Consider the following 12,348-nt stretch of genomic DNA (forward strand, 5'->3'; position numbering starts at 1 on the left):
TGTTGCTTGTAATGATCCTAAGGAGTTATTGTAGTATGTTAGCTAAATAATTAAAGTGACAGAAGTGACAGTGGTTAGTCTGACCTTGGCGAATATTCCGTCTCCATGGTAGCCTGTGCTTCCGCTTTCTGCTCAGCCCGATACGATACTTCTGGACCGAAAAGTCCAAAGCAGGCCCTACAAACTGATTTATAAAGAGAGGGAGACAGACAGACAGACAGACAGACAGACAGACAGACAGACAACAATCAATCAACCAGTCACTTGCCCCACATGAACTCTGATCCTCAAGCTCAAGAGGAATTGCCGGCATGTTGTGAGCTATGTAGATAAGTTATTTTCTGCGAAGATATTTTACCTACAGTCATAATAGTGCACAACTTAACAGCTCAGTGACTCACCTTCACGGCAGAGATGTCTGCAAGGAGTAAGGGATTCACACACAACTCCACAGTTTCATAAATGTTGAAAGTCCTGGGTGCTGTTTGGATGAAACAAAGTATTAATTACTGTTGTGCACTTTAACAGCCCGTGGTCTATTGTTTGATACTTTATTAGGAATAGTACATAGTACAGTTCGGATACAAGGTCTACCAAAATAATTTAGACCACAAGAAAGCGCAATGGCTTGTTTACTTTGGGGTCCTTTTGTACTCAATTCAAACTTTTTGAGCGTTTTACTTGACTCTGTTTATCTCCAGCGAAATACAAATGTATTTATTTTCAAGTCAGTGTTTTGAATTTCAAGTCAGTGCCAAATAGAATGTAATTAAAATATTACACAGCTCATAGGAGTTGCTAGAGCAGTGACAAAGATCACCCTACCTCTTTTAAGAACTTTGTAATACCCCCAAATTAAAAAAGACCATTATTCTGAATCAAAAGTAATCAACAAACTATATTATAAGTATAAAAACTGTCAAATAATTTCTAATTCCTCAACTCCTCCATTCCAAGTGTTTGTCAGGGTGGGGGTTCCCCAATTGAAATATGATTATTTTGGGGGATCATTGCCTGAAAAGGTTCAGAACCTCTGATATAGAGCTCTGCTAAGCCGCATGCACCGTGGTGGATTCAAATCCCTAAAACTCTGCAGGGGTGGAGGTACTTCACCCCTGCACCAACCGAGGGCCTGGGAAGTTGTGTGTTTTAATACCTCGTATAATATCTGGAAGTTTATTATGATCTTCTTCGCAAAACATTGTATCTAAAGCCTGAGGTCCAGACGCCAGACACACAGCGGTATAATGCGAAAACATGTGGATTGTGTGTCAAACAAGTTTAAACTCACTCACACATATGTCCTTCATTACTGGACAGAAATGTTGTTGGTACTTCAGACCCGTCAGTGGTTTGGTTCCCTGGGAAACCAGCCTGTGGACTTGAGGGCAGGTACACATCCTCATAGATGGACTGGTCCTCTGTGTCGTCATGGTTACAGTCAAAAACATCCTGCGCCAGGGTCCGATCTGTTTCACCGATCGGCTCGGAGAAGATGACGTCATCCGGGTGTGGGTGGTTGCGCGCGGGGGACCAACTGGAACGTTTGATGGAGGTGAAGGGTGACCGCTCCTCTCCTGATGAGAGTAGCTCCTCTACCGGGTTGACTGGACTGCAGCACTCCAAGGAGCTGACCGAGCTGTCAGAGACACAATTGTGGAGAATCATAGCAAATAGGGGTGTAAGTTAACGATACTTTATAACAACAATACGATACGCATCACGATACATGGTTGACGATACGATACATGGATGATATTGGTTCATTCATGGCGATACGATACAATTCGATTCAATGATTTAAAATCGATATAGTAACTATTTAGCAAAGAATTTAAATCTGTGTGAAACGTGTCAATAGTGCATGTTTTTAAGGGGAAAATCTATTATTATGGATATAAATAAGAAAACACTGTGATTCTCCAGCAATACATCGACATTATATTTCAACACATATGGACAAACCCGAACCTTGACATGAACACAGAGATTACACACATTTATCGATAGACCAAGAGTAGCTATATGGAATGGAAAAGTAATTAAACCCCTCTTTTTCATTTTCCTTGTTAAAATTGGTAAATACAAGGCACAAATACTTAGTTTCCATACAATCAATTATTTGCACTGCAAAACGATTCGATACCGATTATCTGCATTTCAAAACGATACCGATACGATACAAAGCCAAAACGGTACAATATATGCTTTTTGCATATCGATATAGATCATTGCAAATTAAAATAGTTTTTTCGATTCAGTTACTATATTGTTACACCCCTAATAGTTAACTGTTACCAGCGCCATTGGCACTGACAATCACACTCATTTGGAGTTCTTCCACACATTTGTTAGTTTCTCGAGATGGACTGTTGGCTCACACAGTCTGTACAGAAGTGCTGAAAATACACAGGAAATAAAACCCTTTGGTGAGTTTATTATTAAACTCACCAAAGGGTTCACCTTGCTTTTGCAGTCACGCAAAGGAAATCGAATTACTCAAGGCGTATCTAGCGTATCTTTCCTCTTGCATGGAAATGTTGCCGTCACTGCTTGAAATATGTTGATCAAAGACAAAAATAAGAACAGGTGAAAAACAACCTCTTTGACAGAGGTGTTTATGGTCATTATCATTATCATGGCTTTTAGAATGCCAACCAGCCAGGTAACACGATTGAGCTAGAAACTCCCAAAAATAGTTCTCAAAGAAGAAAGGAATGACAGCTATTATGAACTCATGGTACTGTGAGAGACTCAGAGAGAGAGACAGAGAGGGAGAAACAAAGAGAGAGGAGGAAAAATAAAATCACACCCGTGTGAACTGAGCGGTGGTTTACCCCCCCTCAGGGGGTAAACCACCTGAGGGGGGGGGTGTGTGTGTGTGTGTGGGTGTGTGTGTGTGTGTGTGTCTGTGTGTGTGTGTGTGTGTGTGTGTGTGTGTGCCTGGTCTGGCCTGGCCTGAAAACAGCGCCCCTCCCTTAACATGTGTGGTCAGAAAAGGTACTACACCACAGGCTTGAGGCTACATACGGACGCACCCACCCACATACACACACGTACCTCTACACACACGGCCACGTATAGGAGCGGCGTGACCACCGCTCAAAAATAAAAGAATGAGGACTAATGGCTATATGGCAGTGGTTCAAAATACTTTGGTGTCCCCAAAGTTTTTTTGTGCGTGTGCGTGTGCGCGCGTGCGTGTGTGTGTGTGCGTGCGTGCGTGCGTGCGTGCGTGCAAACGTGCATGTATGTGTTTTCACCTTTGCGAATTTCCGTTTAGCCATTCAACCCTTCTGTTGGTGTGGCTTGGTTCACTCCTCCCCTCCACCTCCTCCACCTCCCCCCTGTCCTCCTGATCCCCTCCTCCCCCCTCCTCCCGCATCTGCATTCTGATTGGTCTGGGCAGGTCTTGACGTAATGCCTGTCAGATTGCAGGAGGTCAAAAAAGGGAGAGTTAGATATGTCAAGGTTTTGATGTGTTAAAAAAACATTAAGGTGATTCAATGAAATGAAAATCCAGGTTAATTTGACATCATCTGAGACCGCAAATAATGTCCTAGGGACCACGCCAAACCAATAAGAATCACTGAAACCTTGAAGACCAACGTATGTGCTTGTAATTGTAGTGCTGCCAAACCACAACCTCCACCCCTCATTTCTCACATGGCCCTCTTCTAGCGCCACCATGAGGCCAATTCTTGCAAAACACATTTTTGGACACCGCGCCTACAGAATCTTGCCCTAAAATCATGCAAGGCGGTACACAGTGGGCCCTATTATGATTCAGGTATTATGCCTTATGCCTTAACTTCTTTACCTTTTTTTTCACTATTTTGAAAAACATTTTTAAATACTTCAAATGCTGATCTACCTCTGCACGTTGTGAACTTGCAGATCAGCTATTTGAAATATTTAAAAAACTAAAACAAAATAGTAAAAAAAAGGCAAAGAAGTTAAGGCATAAGGCATAAGACCTGGTTCATAATAGGGCCCAGTTTATCTCTAAAGTCATGTCCTCAACATGGATATGTCCCATTTCCCATATTCCCTCCTGATTGGCTACCATTGCCTTCTAAAGTTTGTGTATGCGTCGTATGAAAGGCAAACAGCCTTCAGCCTAAAGGTTTGATGAAGTGGGAGGAATGTCAGGGAACGAGAGATGCTTTGAGCAATACTTAACCCCTGACTGTTCCAGTCGGTGTTCATTTTATGGCAGTGTGCATTTAAAGCGAGCTCAACAAGCATTGTGAGCTTGTAGATCTGCTATTTTCAGTACAGGACACGTACGATGGAATATAAATGCATGCATGTAACTATGTGGTGGTTGCAGAAAAAGAGTTCCCTCAGTCAGTCCTGTGTGGTTCCTGTGGAAATAAGCCTCGGCTTTCTAGGATCTCCTTTTAGTTGACCTTGTACCAGTGATTTGTACTGTCATGAAACTGTACTTTTTTCTATTGCAAACTTCTAATAAATTCTTCAATCAATCAGTCTTCACTGTGTGTGTGTGCGTGTATAAACGATGATACAAATTAAACTCACCAAAGCCACTTCACCACCTTCCTGTCGTTCTCCTCCCTCCTCCTCCCGATGCCCTCCAGTTTGCCTCTCGTGTTCTTTTCCGTCCTCCAGTCTGTCCACCATCTTCAACATTGGTCCCTGATCGGTTGCTCCATCCAGAGGATCCTCAAATCCGCAGGGCACCGGCAACAGAACCTCTGCAAAGGACTCCATTCTGACGTTCTGCACATCTTGAGGCTCTTCTAATTGCCTGATTGGAAAGACGGGGGCGTCTTCTGTAGGGCGGTGAGCCTCGCTGTCTGGGCTGTCTGAGTCCAGGGATTTGGGCTGGGGAGTCTGGATCTCGGTGTGAAGCAGCGTGACTTGTCGCTTTCTGCGAGGGGGCTTTGGAAAGGGTGCAACCTTAGCGCCTGTTGGTGCTCCTCCAGGCCTGCCCGCCTCCTGACCCAAGGGGGCGCAGGGGACGGATCCCAATGTTGCCCTTTCTCCCTGCTGGGAGGAGTTCTCAGCTATGACAGAGATCACCTTGAAATGTGTCTCGTCCTCCGCTTCTTCCTCTTGTCTCTTTTCCTTCCCCTTTCCACCTCCCGGGTCTTCCTCCTCTTGACTTGCACCCGACGACGTAGCTTTACTTAAGTTGGACATTTCATTTATCGCCACATCCTCCTCCTCCCCCTTTTTCCTCCCCTCCTCACCACCTGCCTCTGGCGCTGTGAAGCGTTTCTGAGGTTTTGGAGGTGGACTTGGAGGGAGTAGCGATGGCGAGAGCCTCTGTCCTGCTTTTGGCGAGCTTCCGCTCCCCGCCACGGTGAGGCAGTGTTTTCCAGGGTCATTGTTTAACCCGTGGTTGAAGCTCAGACCTATGACCTGACACAATTCGGGAGTCATCTGCTTATTGGGCGGAGTGGCGGATAACATAGACCCTTTCCTGGGGTCTTCAACATCAAGATCGTGGTCTAATGTTTTCCCTGTCATGGGATAGTTCTCATAGGGAGAAGAGGACAAATGCGGAACCGCTCTCCCAGGACCTGTACCCTTAGACTTAAACCAGGGCTTGGGGGGCACCGGGGGGGGAGTTTGCATGGCCTCCATGGAAGGGGGTAGAGCATTGGCAGCGGGAGAGGACCCGCCTGATTCCTCCACGCTTGGAATTGCCCGTGCTGGAGCTGACATTTCTGTAAGACAGAAATTCACACCGTAGTCAATCACGTCCTTTTCAACAATGATCTTCTGGCTAGAGTGAGGGTTGATTTGCTGACAGTGACCTGCATTGTCTTCTCTGTGGTCAGATCCATCTTCCCCCTCTGCACTCGCTGCAGAATCGCCAACGCCGACTTCCGGAGCCACACGAAGACCCGAACACCTAAGGGCCTTACGCGTCTTGTTTGAGCGTGTGCAATCACGGTACATATCTGGTATAGACCCGGGTTTGTCCGCAAATCTTCTTTGCTCACGCTTGCAAGCAAGAGTAGGTCAGTATGTGCACGAAGAGGTAGGTGTCTGACCCACTGGCCAGGGCCAGGGGTATCAGTTTGGGTTAGGGCCTGACAGGAGACCTACAGGGTGTCTTGTAAAATTCATATAATCATATTGCCATAACAAGATCTGTGCATGTCATACAGCCGAAGCTGACATTGTTCTGTGATCATCAGCGATGAAAGCAGACGTGCATCACCACGCATCCCTGTCTGGCTCCCTGTGTTAGCCGATGAGATGCAGCCAGCCTGAGGAGCGCAGTAGAGGGCCGCTGTCTGGTACAAAACAATACATGATTCAACAGAAATAGGGTATGAGACTCTAAATCCGATTAGATTTCACATATCACTGCACACAGTTGTTATGGACAAACATAATTATTGTCTTATTTGTGAGTATTCTATTCCCAAACAGTGGGTTGGGACCCATTTATGGGTCACGAGTCACGACTCGAGTAAAAATCTAATTATCTTGACATTTAAAAAATATACATTTCAAAAGATTGTATTTTTTGTGCATGCTTTTTTTTTTTACCTCTATGAAGTGTTACACCACAACATACCTTATAAGGCAATTGAATTGCTAAGGCATGTAGATTTCACCAAATAATGAGGGGTACAGCTAGGGTAGTTTATTTATAGAATGTACAATAAGGCATAACAATGTATACAGTTAAGTTTGTGTATGCAGTATACATTGTGCAGTATCGGTTTGAACAATCTAATACACCATTCATTTAAAATTATCAGCAATTCTTCAAAAACAACATTAGCTCACTACATCAGTCCCACAAATCCTGAGTGTTACTTTAAACTCGAGTGTGCAAAAATGGACAAACCAAATGGACCCGTATGGGTCTGTAACTCTGGGATCGTATGAGTGAAATATCAGAGTTAAATTCACACCTTTTTTACTGTACTGTTTTGTACAGTATTGTGCATTATGGTCATGTACTGCATTTCATTCAAGCATGGGTGTAAAGTAACTAAGTACATTTACTTAAGTAGTGCACTTGTGTACAAATTTGAGGTATCTGTACTAGGGATGGTCCGATCAGGTTTTTTGGAACCGATCACCGAGCACCGATCACAAAAGTTTGATCACCTGATACCGATCAATCACCGATCCGATCAAGTTATTATTTATATATTATTTATATTTTCTAAATGTTAATGTTTTAACTTTAATTAATTAATTCACTCATGAATTCATTTATATATTTGCCTTATAGTTATTTACCAGCATTACTATGTATTTATTATCATAGCAGTAACTAATTATTCCTTCAGCACTGTGGAAATCAATACCCCAAAATGGCCTCAAGTGGGCATACTGAACGGCTGGTTGATCGGATGCACCGATCGGATCGGATCGGTGAATTTACCTTTTGATCTAAACCACCGATTATCGCCGATCACGCTTTGATCGGCCCAATCCGATCCATTGCCGATTGATCGGTAACATCTCTAATCTGTACTTTACTTGAGTATTTCTAATACTTTTACTTCTACTCCAATACATCTCGGATCCAAATATTGTACTTTTAATCCACTACAATTATTTGAAAACTTTACTGACTAGTTACTTAGCACTGTTAGCAGATATCAATTATAATATTATAAAACATACATTAACCACTTTAGCAATATTTCATAGCTAGACTATTTGAAAATAGCCGATCTGCTATTTTCAAACATCTTGTACTTTTATACTTTTGGTACTCTAAGTACATTTTGATGCCAATACTTTTGTACTTTTACTCAAGTGCATTTTTAACTCAGGACTTTTACTTAACAGAATATTTCCATATTGGCATTATTAATACTTTCACTTGCTTTTTTCCACCACTGCATTCAAGATTGAACATTTCTTACCACTCGGGTCCCTGGACAGGTTCACGGACACGTCTGGGTTTGTTGTCTCCTCTCTTCTGTCTCTCTCTCTCTCTCTCTCTGTGTGTCTGTGTCTCTCTGTCAGAGTTCTGTGTTGTTGTGGCCCTCCTCTGCTGTGTCGTCCTATAGCTGTGGTGTTTTGGGGTTTTCCCTCAGAGCTCTGCGGTGCTTACAGTCCTTCCTCACCAGGCACATGCACACATAGACATCAAAGGGGGCTTGAGCCCCTGCCCTTGTATCAGTCAGTAAAGTGCCCTCTCATGGCCATGAATGCAGTTTTTACCATGGTGAAAGAGATGCAAATGCCTCCTTTCCATGCCATACCTGAAGGCAGCATTCAAGAGAATTGCCTTGTCCAAACTCTCCTGAACTTGCATGCAGCATCTTTTGTTTAAAGTATTGTCCTCTCTGTGTAGAAATCCATGCTGTACGTCACATCTCCAGTATTGACTTGATTATGCTTAGTTTGGTGTGGTACCACGCACCGAAAATAGCCGACCTCCAAGCTCACAACGTGTCGCAGCGCGTTCTGAGCGCTGCTATTGAGCGCTGCTATTTTCACACTGCTATTTCCGATATTTCCACCAAAAGGCCCCTTTAGAAATGTCAGCCCCTGCCTCTCTAACATTCTCTGCACGTCCCTGTTCCTCACAGCAACTGATCCAACCTGTTCGTCTACCTCCCGTTTGACAGGGAAGCCAAAATTGCTATCATTCTTACAATGTGAATGTGTGACTACTAGTAAGCCTAGTAAGACGAGTTATGCCCAATTTATGGTGAGCTTGTAGATCTGCTATCTAAGTACAAACCATAACCGGGGGACATCATTATGTCCGTACACGTGGACAAATTTGTCCACGGCAAGACTTGTCCTTGTCTGTGGCTTTTTTTTTTGTTGAAGCGGTGAAAGCCGCTTCCAAGGAGTGGCTTTGTCTGTCCCGTACATGTTTTTTTGGAGGATTCCCATAGATTCCCAAGGAGTAGCCTTGTCTGTCCCGTACATGTTCCGTACATGTCCCGTACATGTCCCGTGCATGCAGAATTGAGGATTGGTCAATTGAGGGTCAAATGACAATTTGGCCCTCCAGACAAAATCATTCATTCCTTCAGAATTCATAAAAATATAGAACTAAAGCACATAGAAAGTATAGATCTAGAACACAGAATGTATAGATCTAGAACACAGATTTCATAGCTCTAGAACACATAGAATACAAATTCACCGCTTCACTTCGAACCGAGGTTTGATTTTTTACATAACATTATAATAATAATATTATTTTGATAATAAGACCCAATTGGTGAATGTCAAGGCTTTATCATAGTCCGAGGTGAAGAGCTATCACCTCAACTTTTAGGTTAGTGTTTCTCAAACTTTAAAATTTCAAGGTCTTCCCATAGTGTTGCCCATAACTCTGACTGTGTACGAATGGAACCAAATGAACCCGTTAGGGTTCATTTCCATTTGTACACTGTCAGAGTTACAGACTTGTAAGGGTCAATTTAGACCCCCCCTTAAGGAACCTAGATATTCCCTGGAATCCACTTTGAGAACCACTGTTTTAGGTGATAAGCTATCACCTAAAAATGTGATAACAAGTGGAGGCCATCATAGTCACAGACTCATTCTTTTCTTGTTTTAATGAATATTTTTCACTTTCCGCCAGTTCTTTTGCCATTGTTTATATTGCATCTGCATCTTCAAACCTGTACAATAGTGACCCAGTTCAGGGTCTTTTTGGTTCCAGTTCTGAACCAACTTATAGGGTTCTGAATCAATTTGTTCTCAATTGGAAACACTCTGAGCTGGTTGAAAATTGGCAGGGAAAAACATCACTGTGATGTCAGGGGAACCACACTAACATAATCCCTTTTATCACCATATAGAGATCCCTGATGTCATCAATATTAAGCCCCTATCTGTGAATACCAATATATAAACATGTCAGTCTAACCAGTGTGGCGGGTTCTACAGACAGGGATCTCCATATATGGGCATAAAAGGGATTGTATGTGGCCTCCATATATGGGCATTCCCATAACAGAGTCCGCTTGTCTTTTTTGCCCATATATTGAGATCCCGGCCTGATGTCATCAATATTAAGCCCATATCTGTGAATGTCAGTTTAACCTATAGAATATAGGCCTACTTGTCAGTCTAACCAATATGCCCATATCTCCATATACATGGATCTCATTTGGGTATCAGGGATCTCCATATACAGTATGGGTAACTGGTCCGATAGATAATAAAGGATAAAATAAAATAGAAGTCCATGTTCCCAGATGATGCCCTGTTAGGGGAACCACACTAATCCATATATGTCCATGACAGATGGCTTCTTCTTCTTTCTAAGACAGATGGCACGACCTCGCCCTTTAGGGCGAGGACAGAGATTGAAAATAATAATAACTTATACTGGATGTAGGCCTAGCGTATATGCACTTGAACCCCAGCTCCCTATTCTGGAGGGAGCTTCTGGATCTGCTATTTTTGTCAGAAGGGATTTGGTGTAGATTGAAAAAAAGAACGTATCAAGTACAGTGAAATTCGGTTCTGTTTTACTAGGAATTTTTCAACATTAAATATACCTTTGATGACATCATCAAAATGTACTTTGCAAGCCAAACCCACAATCCATCCTTCAGTTCTAGGCAACACCGAAGGGGGAGGGTTTTTTTTTTTTTTTTTTTTTTCACAGAACTCCTCTAAGGTATATTAAAGTTCAATGTTGATAATGGGTGGTTTTCCCTTTTAAACTGATGTGTTATTGATACATTTCCAAATATTATCAAAGTATCCTGAGGCACTGGGCTTGCGTCAGAGCACCCATTTTGAGAAACCCTGCCCTAGAGAGGAACAGCTTGTTTGCTCGCTCCAGCACCTGGAAAATTCATCCTTCTAAACGCTACACAACTGTATACTGGTACTTCATTTAGGGTCAGTGAAATTGCCCCATTCTGTGTCCAAAGCTTACGTTTGTTCCTGAATTTGCTTACTCTGATGGTCTGGCATCACAACATTATTATTCCCATGACGTATGAATGAAACATGAGACTTGGGCAATCAAAGGTAGGCATACAGTAGTATGTGTTTATTAGTGATGACATCTGGGCCAGGGCCAGAGGCTATGAAATAGAGGGGTCAACAGGTGCGCTGTTGGAAAATGATTAATTTTCAGGTCCAATGAGACAATCTAGTCACCAGAGATTGTTTCAAAACATACAAACATTAATTAGCACGGACATGGGAGTGCTACGGTAGTTATATTATACAGTGTCAGTGCTGGGATGGGCAACAATTCATCCAAATGATTGTTGGCTATAGAAATACAAATAGAATAAAATGTATTCCCCAATTGTAGCTCAGTATATTCATAGCTACAATTGGGGAATAAATTGTATTTTGTATCTGTCTCTGTCTCTCTCTCCTGCATGCGCGCATGTGCACACACACACGCATGCATGCACGCACGCACGCACGCACGCACGCACGCACGCACGCACGCACGCACGCACGCACACACACACACACACACACACACAGTGCTTATCTACAGTTATTCAGTTATACAGTTATTATATCTGTGTTACTCCACAGAGTGCAGACAACATTTCTGTACAACTGCTTTCTATAGAAGATGAAACAAAATAGTTGAGGGACATAAAAGCACTGCACTGTATTGTAATGATGGTCTCAATGTTTAAAAATCTAATCATTGTAGTGGAGTAAAAGTATAATATTTGCCTCTGAGATGTAGTGGAAGTAGAAGTAATATTATTGAAAATTGGAAGTACTCCAGTAGAGTAAAAGCTGTGCCTCAACATTGTACTTAAAAGAGTAGTTCACCCCCAAAATGACATTATTACTCATGCCATAAAGACTTGAGTTCAATAATATTTTTTTGGTTTTTGTCGCATTCCTAAGACAATAATTAAAAATTATTGTCTGACGGTTTCCCCATCCACTGCCATTCATTTGGGTCCCCAACCAGGGCCATGCATCCGGGTCCCCATCCGGAATCAATGGGTGTAACTGTAAATTTACTATAAGCACATTTTTGTCTTAGGAATGCAACAAATACAAAAATATATTATTGAACTCAAGTCTCCATGGCATGAGTAATCAATAGAAACAAAGGCATTTTGGGGGTGAACTACTCCTAACGTCCTAAGTACAGTAGCCCACTTGAGTAAATGTACCGGTATCTAGTTAGTTACACCACTGCATGGAAATAGTGGTGGTAACGTTGTCCTCATTGCTCTGATCAGCAATAGATTTGACTAGTCAAAACTAGCCAACTGAATCTGCAAAGTAACTAAAGATGTCAAACAAATAATTATAGTGGAGTAATATGTGGCTCTGAGATGTACTTGAGTAAATGTACCTACAATAGTTACTTTCCAGCAGCTATCTGGATGCATAGCCTTAGCCTACAGCAGGGGTTCCCAAACCTTT

Source organism: Nannobrachium achirus (genome assembly GCF_963921795.1).
Source record: "Nannobrachium achirus genome assembly, chromosome: 3".
Lineage (NCBI taxonomy): Eukaryota > Metazoa > Chordata > Actinopteri > Myctophiformes > Myctophidae > Nannobrachium > Nannobrachium achirus.